This window comes from Canis aureus, chromosome 10 (genome assembly GCF_053574225.1).
Source record: "Canis aureus isolate CA01 chromosome 10, VMU_Caureus_v.1.0, whole genome shotgun sequence".
Lineage (NCBI taxonomy): Eukaryota > Metazoa > Chordata > Mammalia > Carnivora > Canidae > Canis > Canis aureus.
In genome coordinates, this window is record NC_135620.1 from 71,791,077 (window position 1) to 71,804,195 (window position 13,119).

Consider the following 13,119-nt stretch of genomic DNA (forward strand, 5'->3'; position numbering starts at 1 on the left):
AAAACTACCGTTTCTAATCTCGCTCCTGTGGGGCCCAGATCAACACCACTTGTCAAAGTAGCTCCCTGCACCCATTGCTCACCAAATGTTCTTTGTCTTTGTTACATGCTTGGCTCACAGTTTTAGAAACCAACATTCTCTAACGAGGGGTTTTCTGCTAATGCTGGAGAGCAAAGGGGTCATACAACGAGGGAGGTTTCCTAAATGACTCAGAACTTGCAGTCTGTGCTAGTCACAAGACCTGGGATTCTTCATCTATTTTGTGCTACTTTGGAGTTTTACAAAAACCTTTCTTGGCCCTCCTCCAGTTTTCTCTCTGTCTTGTTGGATGGGGGTGATCTGTTAACACACAAGTTCCCAAGTTCCTCTTTTCCCCCTTCTTTGATGAATATCCTAGTGCCGTTTACCTTTTGTATTTACCCCTTATGTGCCATATTGGATTTATGAGATTTTTTATTTTCTGAGTGCAGACTTTTAGAACCCATTTTGTTTTTCAATCAGGTTGTACTGTTTTATGTCTGGATTTTTAAGAGTAATTGATGAGGGGATGGTGCAGTTGATCTCTCTGAAAAAAAGAAGTCATACTATCCTGATCTACAAATTCCATCCTTTGCCCTTCATCTCTTCTTTTCAGGTTCTTTGAGAAAAGTTGATCCTGGCTTTTATTGTAACTTAATTGTATATAAAGTTTTATTTATTCCTTAATTTATTCATTGGGCTCCTATTATGAGCTTAGTTATTTTCTTTTCCCGATGGTCTTTCTGCCTTGAACAAGTTTATCTCTCAAACCCACTGCATTTAATAAACATAAATTACTTTTCCCCTGAGATAACCTGTATCTCTACAATAAATCAATATGATTCTAGTTTAGAGTACTCAAATGTGACATTTTAGTTAGCCTTGGTAACATGAATAAGAATGAATGCCTTATTCCGTAAGGCTTAGAATAATGAAAGTAGTTGATAATTCTAATATAATCCTCAATGGCCACAGGCTTTTCAGTATTGTTCAGGGATAACCTCTTGCAGCATTCGTGCATTCAGTTATGTCATAAGAAAGTTTTAAATATCTCAATCTAAATTAAGTTCAATGAGCACTTCTATCTTTCTCAAGTCTAAGTTTCCCACTTTGCTCTTCTGTATGAGTTCCAAAACTACATAGTCTTCTGTTTATTGGACAGCTCTAACTTGGATTCCCACAGGAATTTCTAAGTCGGGATGTCTGAAACTGAGCTCATCCTCCTCCTCCCTCTATTCCCTATCCCAATGGATTTCCTATCTCGAGAACTATCCACAAACCACTTAACCAGAAACCAGGAAGTTATTCTTAACATACCATTTTCCCTTACCCCTAGTGCCCTACCATTCCCAGAAACCTAGTGAGACTACCTCTTCAAGCTTCCTTATATCTGGTAACTCCACTGCATCTCATAGAAGCTGTGCCTTGCCTCTCATTCACTTTTATTACAATGACATCCTCACTGGTCCCTGAACTTATGGTTATACCCCAACCAGTGTATGATAGTGAGAGTGATATTTCTTAAGCACCAATCTGACTCTGCCACTCCACGGCTTAAAACCCTTCATTGAGAAATTCTTCATTGTCCTCAAGAGAATTTCAAGTAATTCTTTTTATTAGATACAGACCCCATCTATCTCTTTGATCTCATTGCCTTCCATAATCACTCTCTGCTACAAACATACTAAACCTCTTTTAATTCTTTGTACCAGGCATGCTTTTTCACTCAAAGGTATCCATGCCTTTCCATCAATTGCTGCGTTTGCCTTGAGACACTCTCCAGGGACATCAATCTTGCCATCCCCCTTAATATCTGTGTGTTGAATTCATTTATTAAAGGATTATTGAGTCCCTCCTCCATATCACGTGCAATGCTAGTAACTTAGGGTAATGGATCAGACACCATCTTTTTGCTTTAAACTCAGAGTGTAGGAGACAAATAAGAGAAGAGTATAAATAACTAATGGGTGGTAGGCTGGAAAGAAGGGGATGGCATAAAGAAAACAGTTATGACTGATAAATTTGGCTTTCTAATGAACAAAGGCAAGAGGCACAGGGACAGAAATTGGATGTCAGAGGTTTTGTAAGTTCCAACACAGGTTGCTCTTACACCCAAGGTAAATGCATCCATGTTGTAGTAACAGTTAGGAATGTTGGTCCATTACCACAGTGTAAGCATTTGTGCAAGGGCTGTTAAAGGGTTTGGGTTTTTGTTTTTATTTTTTCTTCTGACAGTTACAAAAACAGAGAATCTACTTGAAGTTCAACCGTCTCATCCCCTGACAAATGCTTTATTTTTATTTATTTTTTTCCAACAAATGCTTTGATCTCCTCAATGAAATTCTCTATACATGGTCTTTCAGTCTCTGCTTGAATAGCTCTTATTAAGAGAGTCCCAACTCTATCTTTGAAGAAACAGAGTGCTGGGTTTAGAACCAAATGTGTGTGTTCATACCCTGCTTCACTCATGCACTAATCATCAGAATGCAGCCACTTCAACCTCTCCCTCTATTTGTTCTTTACCTGTATATTAGAAATGAATGCTAGCTTATAGGGCCATATACTGAAAAGAAGGGAGATAAAAGTACGTGCAAATTCTCAGCACTGCAACTGACACATAGTAGGTGTCCAATAAACAGTAGTTTCTTGTACTGTGTGATGTTCTCTCCTTCATGAAATACCTGTTAAGACTTCATCCTTGCATGGCATTTCTGCTTTTATATGTGGCTAGTAGCTATAAAGTTTGCCATCTTGCTTATTAAATCTAACTAACACCTCCCTGGAGATGCATAATCAAGTGATTTTGGCATGTGAAATAAAATACAGCAAATGTTATTGCTATGATTATTCAGCTGCCAGGATGTTTTACAGCGGTACTCAGATGATGGGTGACATAGGAAGCTCTGGGGTAAATAAAATGAGTTTTTGCAAACTTGTAAATGGTTCATTTAACCTTATTCTTTAGGGAGAGAGAAGAAAGCCTTCACCTTTCTCCATCTTGAAAGAATGAATGTTAAAATACCCTGCCAGATTTTGCATTCAACGGTTCAGGAAATGTGTTTTTCTTTTTATTTATATATTTGACTTTTTCATAAAATATATTTCTTCCTAGCCTCTGGACACATTCACAGAGATAAGAGAAAATAAAAATATTGAAGTATTTTATTGTCTTTTACAGCTCTTACGCTTGCTAGAATGTTAGCTTTGTGAAGATGAGATCTGTATGTATATTCTTCAAGGCACTGTTGCCAGCAACCTGAACAGTACTTTGCCTAGAGTAGTTGCTTGAGAATTCTTTAATAAAATAATTCTTGTGAAATTGGTTGTCATTCTTATGCCAAGTGACTATTTTAATAAAGCAGTCTTCATTGTAAGCATGTTTTAAATAGGATGGAGGGAAGGACAAATATTCAGATATAGGTATGAGGCTTTTGTCACAGCACCTTGTAGAAAACAAAAACATTTTAAAGAGTGAAATAAAAATTGCAGTGCTCTGGGCAGCCATGGTGGCTCAGCGGTTTAGTGCTGCCTTCAGCCCGGGGCCTGATCCTGGGGTCCTGGAATCGAGTCTCAAGTCGGGCTCCCTGTGTGGAGCTTGCTTCTCCCTCTGTGTCTCTACCTCTCTCTCTCTCTCTCTCTCTCTCTCTCTCACTGTGTGTGTCTCTCATGAAAAAATAAATAAAATATTTTTTTAAAAATTGGAAATATCAGAGAGGGAGACAGAACATTAGAGACTCCTAACTCTGGGAAACGAATAAGGGGTGGTGGAAAGGGAGGTGGGTGGGGGGTGAGGGTGACTGGGTGGCGGGCACTGAGGGAGGCACTTGATGGGATGAGCACTGGGTGTTATGCTAAATGTTGGCAAATTGAACTCCAATAAAAAAAAAAAATTGGAGTGCCCAAAATGGATGCTTGTAGTTAACTTATAAAATATTTTTTAGCCTTTACTATGATGATTTAGGTAGACCTACTGACATAAAAGAATGCTAAGGATAGTTTTGATTGAGGAAAGGTATTGATAGAATGATATACCACATTTTTTGTTTTGAGATGATGTGGTATGGATAGTTTTATTTCTTTGCCTTGGATTATTTATGTATAAGATTTATATTTTAAAAATATTTTTTAAAAATAAAACTTTTTACATGATATTGATTAGAAAAGGTTTTCCATCAGAAGAACAGTCTATCTTTTTAATCTGTTGTAAATACGGTTTTTGCAATTGACACCGTCCCACACCAATTTCCCCCTAAACATTTTATTGACATATACCTTGTTAGACTACCCTACTACTCAGAGCTTCTAAATATTTAGGTGCTAATAATCAGTCCTATATGTATATTTAGGATAGCTCTTATTGGAAAACTCTCTGAACACATGAGAAATGTCTTGGAAAAATGACCTTCAATTGTCCAGTCTAAAAAAAAAAATGTCTTAAATTCTTTCTCTCTTCCTATCTAAAACCACCCCATTCTTCACAATGGTGTTTGTATAAAATCCACATTGATTCTAAGGGGGGAAAGGGGAAATTAGCTATTGTTTGGCATAAAAATACTTATGTGTTATGAAAAATTTCTTAAATATGTGTTTTCATCATCAGAAGATACAGAAAGATTAATTTAGGTACAAATTTTTTTCTGGTGGCAGAAATCAAATGTGACCTTTATTATTAGTTATATTCATTAAAAATTCAATTTCACATTGAATGCTGAGGTTGTGGGGCATATGAGGACAAATATATCCTCATCCTTGTTTCTGATCTACTCTTATACTTCCTCTAGCCCTGGGAACCACCATTCTATTCTCTGTCTTTGAGTTTGACTCTCTTATATAGTTCATATAAGTGGAGTCATGCAGCATTTGTCCTTCTGTGCCTGGTTTGTTTCACCCAGCATAATGTCCTCCAGATTCATCTATGATGTTGCATATGGTAGGATCTCTTTCTTTTTTAGCACTGAATAATATTTTATTTTACGTTTTTTTAATTCACCCATCTGTCGATAAACATGTAAGTTGTTCAATGTCTTGTCTATTGTAAATAATGCTGCAATGAATACAAGAGAGAATATATCTCTTTGGGTCCTGATTTCAATTGTTTTTGATACATACTACCCAGAATTAGGATAGCTGGGTCATATGGTCATTCTATTTTTAAATTTTTGATAAATTGCTATAATGTTTTCTGTAGAAACTGCACCATTTTACATACCCACCAATGGTTCACAAGTTCCAATTTCTATATATCCTCACCAGCACTTATTATTTTTGGTTTTTGTTTTGATAATAGCCTCCCTAACACATGTGAGATGCTATCTCATTGTGGTTTTGATTTGCATTTCCCTGATGATGAGTGATGCTGAGCATCCATTCATATATCTGTTGGCCATCTGTATGTCTTCTCTGGAGAAATGTCTATTCAAGTCCTTTGCCTATTTTTAGATTCTTTTGCTATTGAGTTTGTTATATATTTTGGACCTTAACCCCTTACCAGGTACATGATTTCCAAATATGTCCTCCTATTCCATAGGTTACTTTTTTTCTTATATTGTTTCCTTGCTGTGCTGAATCTTTTTAGTTTTATGTAGGCCTACTTGTTTGTTTTTTGCAGTTCTTGCTTATACTTTTGGTATCCTCGCCAATAAATCATTGCCTAGATAGTTGTAGGCATGTAGGCAAGTTGTATCCCCATGTTTTCTTTTAAGATAATCATGCTTTTAGTCAATAAATGTTAATTGAGTGATTTGATATCAATTCTGTCCTTACTGAGTCACATGTGGTAGGTATGGAAAGAGGATTGTTATTTGACCCATACTGCTCAAGGTCATGTAGGATTTAATGAGATGCTGTCTGTAAGACGGTTCTGTAATCTGTGAAATGTTACCTCAACACCACCCTGAAACTAAACTGTTTGCTTTGTTGAAAAGAAAGATAGCTTGGCTTGAGGATGCTGTTAATGGCTGTTGCTCATTAGCATTATGTTCATGAGAGTTTTTTGATAGCAAATTAAATCAGCTACCAAGCACAAGAAGCCTCCACCTACCCCTCCTCAGTCATGCCCTATCTCTCCACTCCTTGGTTTTTCTTCCCACACCTTTCACTATTTGTTGTTTCTTATTTATTCTTTTGCTATTCCTGTTTCTCTGAATTATAATGTGGCCACCACATGAGTAGCGACCCTGTGGCTCACATTAAATGACACATCCTCAGTTCCCAAAGCAATCATGGCTACAGAGTAGGCACCTCATTTGGTAATTATGGAATATGCCAACAGGTACAGAAATATATAGACATGAGTTTTCAGGGCACTAAGAAGATATGAAGGAAGAGATTCTTATTTCTGTTTTCCAGATAAGATTCAAAGAGATTGAGTAACTTGCTCAGTTAGGAAACTACCTTGACTCCAAATTCCATCTCTTCTTTGTCAATACATCATGGGTAGTTCTCCCCTTGAGTAGTATATTAGTCTGCTAGGGCTTCCATAATGAAGAACCACAGACTAAGCCACTTTAAAAAGAAAACAAAACAAATGTATTTTCTCAATGTTGTGGAGGCCACAAGTCCAAGACCAATGTGTCAACAGGTTGACTTTTTCCAGAGATTTCTCTCTGGTTTATAGATGGTCATCTTCTCCCTATGTCTTCACCAGTGTCTTCTCTCTATAACTGTCTCTGTCCAAACCTCCTCTTGTTATAAGGACACCAGTCATAATGGATTAGAGTCCACCATAATGACCTCATTTTTACCTTAATTATCTCTTAGGCTATATCCGAGTGCAGGGACATTCTGACATACAGGGAGGTAAGGCTTTAATAAATGAATGGGAGGTACAATGCAATCCACAACAGGTGCTGATGTGAAATATTATTTAAGAACTCTTTAATAGTCCTGATCTATCACTAATATAACTTACATGCTGATATCTGAACATTTTTAAAAACTTTCTGAAAGCATGAGCACCCACGGCTCTTGTACCTATCATCTGAGTATCCTGGAAGGATCTCCTTTTTAAAATGGAGCCAACTCTTTCCTTCCCTTAAAAATGCTACTGATCACACCTGCTTTATGCCAGACATTGTCCTGATTAAGGGTCCACAAGAATTAATAAGCAGGCAGAGCACTGTTTTCAGGGAGTATCCAGTCTAGAAGAGGAAGCAGGAAAGTCCACAGAGAAGGACTATACAGGGTTTTCTCTGCTGTAACAAAAAGAAACTTGAAACTCTATTGGAGCATAGAAGGGCAGCCAACATGGACTCATGGTGAGGTAAGCATTTCAGAGGAGTGTAATTCCTTAAGGGATTTGAAAGGCAAGTAGCAGGTAGGAAGGCAAGGGTGGATAGGGGTAAGTATAGTGGACTGAATAGTGACCCCCTCCCCCAGAAAAAAAAAAAAGAGATTCCCACTGGCACCTCAGAATTTGACCTTATTTAGGAGAAGAGTCTTTGCAGATAAAATTAAGGTAAGCATCTCAAGATGAGATTGTCCTCAATTAGGTTGATCATTAAAACCAATGACAAGTGTCCTTGTAAGAGAAAAGGGGAAGATAGAGACAACAAAAGGAAAGGCCATGTGAAGTCAGTGCAGGGAGATTGGAGTGATTTGTCTACAAGACAAGGAACACCAAGAATTGCTGATAGTGACTAGAGGCTACAAGAGAGGCAGGAAAGGATCCTCCCTAAAAGCCTCCAGAAGGTACCAACCCTGCCAACAGCTTGAGTTTACACTTCTGGATTCCTAAAATATGAGAAAAATAAATTTATGTTGTTTAAAGCAACACAATTTTATGATAACTTGTTACAGCAGCCCAAGGAATAGCAATGAAAAGTCTTGGTGGGAAGAATCTTGGTAGGGAATTATAAGTAGTCCAGGGTGACAGAGCTCAGTGCAGCTCAGTGGGCCCCTACAAAATAAGTAGGTCCATATCTTGATGGGAAAGTAATGTGGAATAAGTCACTTTCACTTTTGGAGGGTCTTTACTTCCTTTTCACTAAGATGAGATGGTTGGACTCGACATTAAGAACTCTTTAAATTAAAATAATAACAAAGTCAGATAAATAAATTTCCATGGTTTTTCTTTGTCCCCAGAAAAAGCATACCAAAAAGTCCAAAATAAGTTAAGACCTAAATTCTTACTAAGAAAAAAAAAAACAATATCTGAGGCCTCTTGCCTTTCTTTCCTTTTCCTTCCATCCATACTTTCTACTCCACCCAGATCTTCATTAAGCCAAGCACTGGCTATAACAAGATGAAGGGTAGAAGGCTTCAATGTGAACAAGCCCTGCTGGAATCACATTTTCAGTTTTACAGTGGCTCTTGGAAGCTATCTCAGTTTCCTCCCCAATTCATTCTGCTGGACTGCCAGACCATGGGGAGGAATAGCACACCATCACTGACTTGAAGGAGCTCAGAGTCTGGTAGGGCAGACAGGCACAGAAGAGAAGGTTGCAACCAAAAGGCATACACATGGGAACAAAGAGTGACATAGAAGGGGCAGGAGAAATCCAAGAAAGCTTCCCAGGAGAGGGGACCCCTGGAGCTTGAAGCAGGGTGGTGACTTATAGCAGCATCCAAGCAGGTGCCTTTAACAAGAAGACACAGTCACATGTAGAAAATGGGAGACAGAAAGGGCATGAATTTTTCATGACTTCACTGGCCATTGGAGACTTTCTGACAACTTCCACTATCTGATCCAGTTCTTGGATTTCTAGGAGACATCTTCTAAATATATCGCCCTTGTTAGTTCTCATCTTTTTTCATGTAGAACTCACGATACAACCACAGGCTTTCCTTACTCAATCCCTAGTTTGGTCCTCCTACACTATTAATGAGGACACTCTTTGTTCCCAGGGACAGAAAACCAACTTGAATTAGTTTATGCAAAAGGAGAGAGATGCTTGTTTGTTTTTGTCTGATGTAACTGAGAAGGACAGAAGTTGAACTGGAAAAACTAGAAGAATGGTTTCTCCATGAAGCCACTGGCAGCTTTCAGGATCAAACCTTCTCAAGAAAAGAAAGGGAGGGTTTTTTCCCCTCCTGGTTTCAGTTGAAAAAAAAAAAAAATGCAGTCAAGAACCCTGACTGGCTCAGCATAAGCCATGTCATTGTGTTGTGGGGTGTTTCCTCTAGAGCATGTACTGTTGTGGGGAGGAAAGGTGGGAGCTTGGAGAAAGGAGGAATGTCAAGTAGCCACATAAAGGAGGCCAGTATAGACACAGACTCTGGGATGATTATAGTGAGCTGGGAAACCATCCTAATTTGTGTCACTGTACTGTTCCTACTCCCACCCACAGCCAGCCTCTCTCCTTTTCCTTCTGACAGTGTAGTCTGTGTCTATAGGCTGTAAATCCTGGCTACAATCTTGAAAATGGACCTTGAGATCAGGCTTAACCATAGTTACTAATCTGGAATGCTAGGAGAATAATAACTTTGCAATACACAAAACGATGTCAGAAGCCCATGAACATTTTAATACGTTGAGTCTTCACACAGAGCTTGTTGCCAAGTCCCAGGAACCTTACTGAAACACAACCTTAATGAGCATGGAAAGCTGACTTTGTGGCCCACAATGAATCAAGAGAAGACAACCAGAGATGCAGGTGAAGAACTAGTGGGGGGAGGGCATTGCTTGGAGGCGGGCAGGGACAAGGGAAGAAAGGAGGAAACCAAGAGAAACATCAGATCCCTTTAATGGAAAAGTGAGATCCTCAGAGCATCCCTAGGTGGCCAGGAGACCTTTCCTCTCCCTTCAAGGTAGAACACTAGTGATGCTGGCCAGGTTCACAATTACTGAAGGAACACCTAAGGAATCTCTTTGACTAGAGAATAGGATCATTGGTGGCTCTGATGGTACCCCCACCTACACAGCAAGAGATGAAAGTCAGAGATGCCTTCTCTGGAGGGTAACCCAAGGGCACACTGGCCTGCACTTGAGTTCAGACCAGGTTTTTGGAGTCAGATGGGCATGTGTAGATATTTTTAAGCTACAAGACTCACTGTCACCAAAAGAGCCAAACACCTGAGCCTTTCTTCCAGTTTTCCAAAGGCACACGTCAGTGTACAGGTTTGAGTGAGGAGTATGTTCCCTTGGCCCTCAGCCCAGGCCCCTCTACGGCTGTGCCAGAGGTGGGGATGCGTGGGAGGACACAGCTCATTGTGGCAAACCTCAGCTCCCCGGCATGTCTGGCTCTGGCAACCACCAAAGGTTAAAATAATTTTAATAAAGTCTTAATGAACAGCTCAAAGCCTCAGAGTTATTCCTAGGTCAATGGAGTTTAAGGCAAAATTCTGGGATCTATCCATTTTGGTACAGCCATTTACCGTCATGGTTCATGTCAACCATTCACCCATGAAACATTTCCAGATCACTGAATTTAATATTAATAGTAAGTATAATAATGTTCACCATATGCCAAAGTGCAAAGCACTTTGCAGACATTATCTTATTTAGTCCCCAAAGCAATACTGTGAGGGTGTTACTGTCCCTGTTTTATAGATGAGCAAACCGAGACTTGGTAAAGTTAACTAACCTTCCCCCACTGACCTAGAGGGTAAATGTCAGAGAGTGGTCTCAAATCCAAGTCGCTCCAACTCCAAGTCCCTGTGTGTTTTAATTGCTATATAATATGTAGTCCTTACATCTGAGTCTGGCCTCATGTTAATTACAGGAACTCAGAGACAAATAAACTCATATTTCTATCCTCAAATTGCTCACAGACTGATAGGCTAGATTAGTAAATAAAAAATAATAGTATACTAGCATAGGAATAATGTCCTAAGACCAACATGGAGAGACTGTGAAAACACTGAGGAAGGGCAATTACCCCAATCTGAGGAATCCAAGTTTTCCTGGTGGGGGTGACTGTGATTGGGGCTTTGAAGGATGAAGAAGAGTAAGTTGTTTGCACAAAACAAGAATGGAGTGATCAAGGGATAAAGAATCAAGAATTTGGTGTAGTTAGGGAACTTCCAAGTAGTGCAGTGAATTTACATTAAGCAACAGGAAGCCATTCGAGGAATTTATTTAGGGAGAGCTCAAAGCTGCATGGTTGGAAGTTCACTCTGGCAGCACTGTGGGCCATGAGTTGACAGAGAGCTGAGACTCCCATTAGGAACCGGGCACAGGGCATACTCCATGTCCTTGGGCATCTCTGGGCACACAGCCTGGGTGAGAACTGATGCACAGGGCCAGCATTTAGGTCACAACCCACTGTTTTCCAGGTGTGTGTTTGCACCTCAGAGGTGCGACTGGTCTCCTGTAGATCCCTGCGATGGTATTCAGGCATCGAAACTGAAGAAAATATACCATAGTTTTGTTTTTTGGGTTTTGTGTGTGTGTGTGTGTGTGTGTGTGTGTGTGTGGTTGCAGCTGATTGAAACCATATTTGACAGAGTGTAAGGAGGAAAATACCCCTTTATTTGAAGGCAGCGTGTCAGAAGGGAGGTGAAAGATTAGGTGCCTTTGTCTGTACTATGATATCCCGTGCTGATCCAGAATCTGGCCTGTTGGAATTTTTCCTGGTGCTGAGAATATAAGGAACTATCCTTGGGAGTCATGGGAAGTCTCTCCCCCAAGCCCTTCCCACCTCTGGTAGGACAGTTAAGCTCCCTGCCTCTGCCCGGGAGCTGAGCCCACGTCCTCTTCCCACACTCCCATGACTGTGGCAGTTTCACATCCAGCTTTGCCTCCAATGGGGGAAGAAATAAAGTAAATCACTGTGATTGATTTACAAGAAAAGAAAGGTTAAAGGAACCATCTATGTAGTCTCTCGCTGGACAAAGACTTAAGGGAAACAACATGAAAGTGTACAGGTCTGGGAGATGGTGGGGAAGGTAGGACAGGTGACTGGAGATGCCAAATTCAAAGAAAAAAAGAGAGAAATGAACCGGTACTCCGTGTCTGCAGAAGATGGATTTTATGTATGTTATTCTATTAGTCCTCCTGGTATTCTTACGAGTTGATGCCTTTTATGGGGGTGAAAGCTGACATTCAGAGGCATTAAATTATTTGTCCCCCCAATAAGGTAGCTATTATATGACAGGTGTGTTTAGAACTCCCCATATCTGATTCTTGAACTTACCACATGAGTAGGGAATCTGTACTTTTTGAGGCCGGCTAACGAGCTGTAGATAATTTGGCAAGTCAGATTTCAAAACTTTAATATCACTCTACTTATGAAACCAGGATTTGAATCCTTATTCTGTGTTCAACCAAAGAAAATAGAAATGTCATTGAGGAATCATGTCAAGAGGGGGGGAAAATCATCCTTCCCAAAGACTCTCTATTCCCAAACAATGAAAAACAGGTTAGACATCATCAAGTCTCATCTTTTGGAAGAGGAAGTGTGATATGGGGGGGGGGCGGGGCAGGGGGGGGAGTGGATATTACATTGGCCTGAGTTGAAATCATATCACGTCCCATTTTCAAACTGGGCGATCTTGATCATGTTATGTGTCTGTTTTTCTCTCTCTCAGCTCAATGATTTCATCTATAAATGGAGATCATATTTCCTGCCTCATGAGCTGGCCACCAGAATTAAATGAGATAGTTTTGTAAAGGAGAAGTGCCTGGTACAGGGCCTGGCATATAGCAGCTAGTCAGTAAATGCCTGGTGTCTTTCAGTTGTCATCATATTGTCACAGCTACTGTTAGCCCTATTTCCAGGGCTACTCTTGTTGCTGCATCTGAAGTCCTTTGCCTGTAATAAAGAAATTCCCTGATTGCTTCTAATGGAAATTGAATGGCTAGCTCTGTCTTTGATTCTCCCCTCCCCCACACCCATTTGGCTTTTTTCCATGGAAACAGAAGGAGACCATCAGAGAAGAAATACACACACACATACACACACACACACAAATGCTTGACAGGCAAAATGGTGGAATGCATCTGCCAAAAATCTACAACTTTATTCCAGGGGCAAACATGTGACTTTACTTTCGCCCACCAGGATGGACTTGTGCTGTCACAGCAAAAATTGATCTTCTGTTTGTGGGAAATTATACACAAGTTCCCTCTTGTCTGTACTGGGGAAAATTCAAGTCCAAATCCTCGCTCACAGATTCTGGCAAAGGTTTCCTGCTTCGTATCTGCTGATTGTGTTTCCACGC

General features: G+C 40.0%; 1 long non-coding RNA gene across 1 annotated transcript; it reads left to right on the top strand.

Moving 5' to 3' along the window:
* The first annotated feature begins 6,807 nt into the window (after positions 1-6,807).
* On the top strand, positions 6,808-12,722 carry LOC144321806 (uncharacterized). Its single transcript, XR_013387323.1, has 3 exons — positions 6,808-7,279; positions 9,505-9,611; positions 12,487-12,722. It is a non-coding gene; the product is annotated as an uncharacterized LOC144321806 (long non-coding RNA).
* Positions 12,723-13,119: the final 397 nt, after the last annotated feature.